This window comes from Equus przewalskii, chromosome 1 (genome assembly GCF_037783145.1).
Source record: "Equus przewalskii isolate Varuska chromosome 1, EquPr2, whole genome shotgun sequence".
NCBI classification, from domain to species: Eukaryota; Metazoa; Chordata; class Mammalia; order Perissodactyla; family Equidae; genus Equus; species Equus przewalskii.
Genome location: NC_091831.1, coordinates 67,288,136 through 67,294,965, shown reverse-complemented (window position 1 = coordinate 67,294,965; position 6,830 = coordinate 67,288,136).

The window sequence follows — 6,830 nt, the reverse complement described above, 5'->3', positions numbered from 1 at the left end:
AAGTCTGGATTGTGCTTTCCAGTAGCATGAAGAGTTGAGGGTGTGTTTTCCACTAAATTAGAGATTTAAATAACAAGAAAACAATAAATGAATAAGTAAATAAATATCTTAATTATAAAATTCTGTGGTTGCAGTGAAGAAAAGAAATAGGGAACAGTGGGAAAGGATGACAGTTCTAGAGGTGGAGATGGAAGGTGCCTGTAAGAAGGCAACTTTCAAGCAAAGCCCTGGAGAATAAAAAGGAACAACTGTGCTAAGAGCTGAGGAAATAAGTCTTAAGGCATGAGAGGGTTTGGCAGGGTGATGGATCTGAAAACAGACAGTGGCATGACAGTAAGCAAGGACAAAGGAGGAGTTTGGAGAGAAGGTCAGGGACCAGGCCATTTAGGGCCTTAAAGGTCGGAGCATGGGGCCTGTATCTTCTCTTACCTTCCATAGGATGCCTCTTGAAGCACTTTATGGGCCAGAGTGATGTGGTATGAGTGAGGTTTTAAGGAGATAATTTTGTTTGTATCTCTAGTGTGAGATAATCTCACGTAATAAGGGAAATGTTGAGGCGAGGTAAGCACTGAGGGTAGGATAGGGGAACACAGAGGAGGCGTCCTCTGGGAGTTCTCAATTCGGTTGTTGAGCAAGACTTCCTGAAGTATATGGTGGCTGAGCTGAGATGTGGAGAAATGAGTAAGAGTTCGCCAAGGGAAGGGAAGTAAGGGTGAACTAGACAGTGAACTTCATGACTGAATGTACAGTGATATGTGACAGCACGGTAAGGATGCTGCTGTATTGAAGCATCAAGTAAAACAGAGTATGAGGGGAGATGAAGCTGGAGAGGAGGCTAAAGATTGGACCATGGAGAAGCTTGAGTGTCTAATACTTTCTTCCCCATTCCATGGCTGGCAGGTGGGAGGGAGCTGGGTCCCATCTCCTAACATTTTTATGAGAATTATTTGCGAAAATAATTGCTGCAACCTCTTAAATAAAAGCTTACTTCCCCCCATACTTTCTTTGAAATAAGACCCCTTGGAGTACAGGTGGCCATGAGCAACTCTTCTGCAACCTGAGATGGAGAAGTTGGGAGAAGGTTAGTCATCTTCACCTTTGCCTGTACCTTGTCACCTCCTATCACCACCTGCTCCTTTCCCTGGCTCTTGTCATCTCCAGACCTTCCTCAGGGGAGTTGCTGGTAAGTGCCCATCCCACTTCCTAATGAATGTGGGTGTACTTAGTAAAATGCTGACAGATATGACGTGTTAGGATAAGTGCTAATGGCACTAGATTTAGAGTCAGGAGCTGGTCCTAGGCCTTCTGCTTAATAGGTGAGTGACCTTGAGCAGGTCACTTAATTTCTGGGAGCCATTTCCTCACATATATATAAAGGGGGAAGTATCTACCTCCCTGAGTTGTTGTGAGGATTAAATGAAAAGTTGAATATATGCAAAGCGCTTACACAGTGCCTGCTTAGTAAATTATAGATGTTATTGTTGTTCATAGTAGGGAAATAATAATCAAAAGGGAAAGCAGACTCAAAGTTCTTTTCTGAACACTGATCATGGAAGACTAGGAAATGGAGAAGCTACTGAAAAACATAAGGTAATTGACCTTGGCTAAATCACTTAACTCGTTTCGTCATCCAAACTGTGGGGGTTACAATTTCCCTTTTGGGTAATGTTTATTGGATATTTATAAGGAATAGATGCTATTATAGATGCAAAAATTTTTTGAAACTGAGTATTTTCTTGTTTTGGCTCACAATGTTAATCTGGATCCTCCAAGAGATGACAAGGATTTTGGCGGGGAAATATTTCAGAGAGAAATTGTGGTGGAAGTTAGAGAAGCTGGCAGGGCTGTCAGACTGTGATGGAGGTCTGACTTGAGGAAAGGAAAGTTTGGCAACGGGGTACAACCTTGAACCAAAGTCAACCAATAGAGGAATCCTGCAGCTCACATCTTTCAGGAAGAGGGCAGCCAAGCTATCCCTGCTGAGCTCAGTAATGGGCTGGGAAGAGTCTGTGGAAGGCGTGGCCTCAGCACAAAGAAGTGATGGATTTCAGAGCAGCAGCTGGGGCCATTGGTCAGTTCTGCTCCCTGTAGCTGGTATGTTCTTGTGGCCACCACATTTACTATGATGAAGAATCTATTTTCTTACCAGGAGAATATATCGTTTTGCAACTAAGACTTTTTGTTCTGATCCCCCTTCATATGTAAGAGAGAACTCATCCCGGCAAGTCCACTGCAGCCATTCTTCCAGTGAAGGTCAACAAATAGTGTGCAGTGCTCTGATAATGAGCTAAAGGAACTTGTGGGCATGGGCACTGCTTTTATCTTAAGCACGTTCTTGAAAGAGCTAACGGGGAAGGTGTTAGTGTTCTCTCTTAGAGCTGGTACGTTTTCTTTCTTGATACAAAATAGCATTTATTAATAATTTCCTCTGTATCCACTGACGTTTTTATCCAATCAGCCACCCTATGCCTTTCGATTGGAGCATTTAGTCCATTGACATTTAAAGTAGCTATTGATAAGAATGTACTTATTGCCATTTTGTTGCTTTTTTTTTCTGGGTGTTTTAGTAATTCTTCTCAGTTCCTTTCTTCTCTTGCTCTTCTAGTTTGACGGCTTTCTTTAGTATTATGTTTGGGTTCCTTTCTATTAATTATTCGTGTATTATAGGTTTCTGGTTTGTCATTACCACAAGGTTCATATATTATAGCCTACATGTATCGTAAATCAATATTGAGTTGCTGGTCTCTTTAATTTGACCTCTTGCTGAAAGCTCTACTCTTTTGTGTGTGTGTGTGTGTGTGTGTGTGTGTGTGAGGAAGATTAGCCCTGAGCTAACATCTTCTGCCAATCCTCCTCTCTTTTTCTGAGGAAGACTGGCCCTGAGCTAACATCCATGCCCATCTTCCTCTACTTTATATGTGGGACGCCTGCTACAACATGGCTTGACAAGCGGTGCATGGGTCCACACCTGGGATCTGAACTGGCAAAGCCCGGGCCACTGAAGCAGAACACGTGAACTTAACCACTGCACCACTGGGCTGGCCCTAAAAGCTCTACTCTTTTACTCCCCTCATCCCACATTTTCTGTTTTTGATATCATATCTCAACCTCTTTTTTTCTGCATGTGTATCCATTACCCTCTTATCATGGAAATAGATAATTTTAAATACTTTTGTCTTTTGACCTTCATATTAGCTGCTACATTTATTGTATATTTGCCTTTACCAGTGATTTTATTGTTGTTTTAAAAATTAATTTTCTTATTCCTATTTGTGGTCTTATCTTTTCCACTTGAGCAAGTCCCTTTAGCATTTCTTGTAAAGCTAGTTTCTTGGTGATAAACTCCTTTAGTTTTTGCTTGTCTGGGAAACTATCTCTCCTTCCATTCTGAGTGATCAGCTTGCTGGGTAGAACATTCTTGGCTGTAGGTTTTTTTCCTTTCAGCACTTTAAATATATCGTGCTGCTCCCTTCTAGCCTGTAAAGTTTCTGCTGAAGAAGTCAGCAGATAACATTATGGGGTTTCCTCTGTATGTAACTTGTTGCCCTTCTCTTGTGGCTTTTAGGATTCTCTCATCTTTAATTCTTGACCTTTCAATTATAACGTGTCTTGGTGTGGGCCTCCTTGGGTTTCTCTTATTTGGTGCTGTCTGTGCTTCCTGTACTTGGATGTCTGTTTCCTTCCTTAGGCTAGGAAAGTTTTCAGCTATGATTTCTTCAAACAGATTCTCTGCACCTTTGTCTCTCTCTTCTCCTCCTGGGACACGTATAACACAGATATTAGTATGCTAGATGTTGTCCCAGAGGTCCCTTAGGCTGCCCTCACTCTTTTTGAATTTTTATACTTTTATCTGTTCAGCTTGTGTGATTTCCTCTAGTCTTTCATCCAGCTTGCTGATCCATTCTTCTGTATCTACTCTGTTATTGAGTACCTCTAGTGAAGGTTTCATTTGTGGTATTGCATTCTTCATTTCTGATTGATCCTTTTTTATCTTTTCCAATTCTTTGTTGATGTTCTCACTGGGTTCTTCTCCCAAAATCATGTATATTGATGACTCTTTGTTTGAACTCTTTGTCAGGTAGATAGTTTATTTCTGCTTCATTTAGTTCTTTTTCTGGGGTTTTATCATGTTTCCTTACTTGGAATGTATTCCTTTATCTCCTCATTTTGCCTCTTTCTCTGTGCTTAGATCCATGATTCAAGGATGTCAGCTACATCTCCTGATCTTGGAGAGGTGGGGTTATATAAGAGATGCCTTATGAGGTCCAGCAGTTTGCTTCCCTCTCATCACCAGTTCCAAATGTTCCGGGAGTGTCCCCTCGTGGGCTATATGCGCCCTTCTGTTCGTGTTGCTCTTGCTGCAGGTGCCTGGGGAGGCTAGGGTTAAGGCTGCTCCCAGTTGGCCGTGAAGCATCTCTGCTAGAAGGTGGTCTTTTTCTCTCCAGAAAGGAATTTCTGCCTCTTCCACCTCAGTCAGCCCTGTCCCTTTTTGTGGGGGTTCTTTCAGAGACTCCATGGGAAGTGTTACACTCGAAGTCAGAGACACCATTGGGAAGTATTATGCATGAAGTCAAAGACATGAAGCAGAGAGTTACAAACGAAGTCAGAGAGACAAGGGAGCATGTTACACATGAAGTAAGAAACACCACAGTGAGAGGTACATATGAGGTAAGCGACAACACTAGGAGTGTAACACATGGTCCAAGAGACGCCAGGGAGAGTGTGAGACATGAAGTCAGAGAAGCAAGGGTGAGTGTTACAAATTCAGAGATGATATGGGGAATATTAGGCACAAGGTCAGAGATGCCATGGCGAGTTTAACACATGAATTCAGAGACACCATGGGGAGAGTTACACACAAAGTCAAAGATGTCATGGGCGGGTGTTATGCACGAAGTCAAAGACAACTAAGGGAGTGATACACATAAAGTCAGAGACCACAGGTGGAGTTTGATACACGAAATCAGATGCAACAGAGTGTTACACACGAAGTCAGAGACATTACAGGGAGTATTACACACAGTCAAAGATGCCAGGTAGAGTGTGAAACACAAAATCAAAGACGACAGGGGAATTGTGAGATACGAAGTCAGATACATGATGGGGAGTGTAACACAGAGTCGAAGACTCCAGGTAGAGTGTGACACAAGAAATCAGAGACAGGGGGATTGTGAGACACGATATCAGAGATGGAATGGGGAGTGTTACACATGAAGCCCAAGAAGCAGAGTTGAGTGCGACACATGAACTCAGAGATGCCACAGTGGGTCTTACAAATGAAGTCAGTGACAGCAGGTGGTGTATTACACAGGAAGTCACAGACACCATGAAGAGTGTTACACACGAAGTCAGAGACACCACAAGGAGTGTGACACAAGTCAGTGATGCCAGGGGAAGTGTGACATGAAATCAGAGTCACCATGGGGAGTGTTACATGGTAAGTCAGAGATGCCACAAGAAGTATGACACACAAAGATAGAGACTACAGGCAGATTGTGACACACGAAGTCAGAGACACCATGGTGAGCTTTATACTAAGGGTCGGAGATGTCAGGGTGTGTGTACCATAAGGGGCTTGAGGCCACATGGAGTGTGACACAGGAAGTCAGAGATCCCACGTGGATTGTTACACACGACATCTGAGATACCAGGCAGAGTGTGACACACAAAACCAGAGACATCATGAAAAATGTTACATATGATTTCTGAGGTCCGGCAGGGAAGTGTTACACATGAGAGAAGTGCCATGTGGGATGTAAAACACACAGTAAAAGACAACAGAGGGAGTGTTACACACAAAGTCAGAGATGCCACATTTAGTGTTACACAGGAAGTATGAGACGCCAGGGCACTGTGACACATGAAGTCAAAGACACCAAGGGGTGTGTTACACATGAAGTCACAGATGCCACGTGGAGTGTTACACAGGAAGAGAGAGATACTACAGCAATTTTTACACACGAAGTTGTAGATGCCACAGGGAATGTCAGAGATGCCAATGGGATTCTAACAGGAAGTACGAGACGCCAGGGGACTGTGACACATGAAGTAAAAGACATCATGTGAAGTGTTGCAGATGAAATCTGAAGCCCAGGTGGAGTGTTACACACGAAGTAGACATGCCAGGGATATTGTGATGCATGATATTAGAGACGACTGGGGTTTTTGACACACAGATTCAGAGAAGCAACAGGGGTATGTTACACACAAATTCAGAGATGCCACATGGAGTGTTAACCACAAGTCACATATGACAGGGGGAGTGTGACACATGAAGCCAGAAATGCCAGGGGGAGTGTTGCACAAGGCCTAAGAGATGACAGGTATAGTGTTACACACAACATCAGGGATGCCACAGAGAGTTTCACATATGAAGTCAGAGACACAATGCGGAAGTATTACGCATGATGTCATAGACATGAGAGTGTTACACTTGAAGTCAGAGACTCCATGGGGAGTGGTACACACACAGTCAAAGACACCAGGTGGACAGTGACTCATGAAATCAGAGATGACAGGGGGATTGTGAAACGTGAAGTCAGAGACGAGAAGAGGAGTGCTAAACACAAAGTCAAAGACACCAGGGGGAGAGTGAAAAACGAATCAGAGATGACAAGCACAGTGTGATGCATGATGAAAGTGATGCCATGGGGTGTGTGAAATATGAAGTCAGAGACAACAGGTGGGGTATGAAACACATTCAGAGATGTCACGGGTTGTGTTACACAAGAAGTCAAAGATCCCAGAGAGATAGTGACACATGAATCAAAGACAACATGGGACATGTGACACATGAAGTCAGAGAGGCCACATCAAGGGTTACACACAAA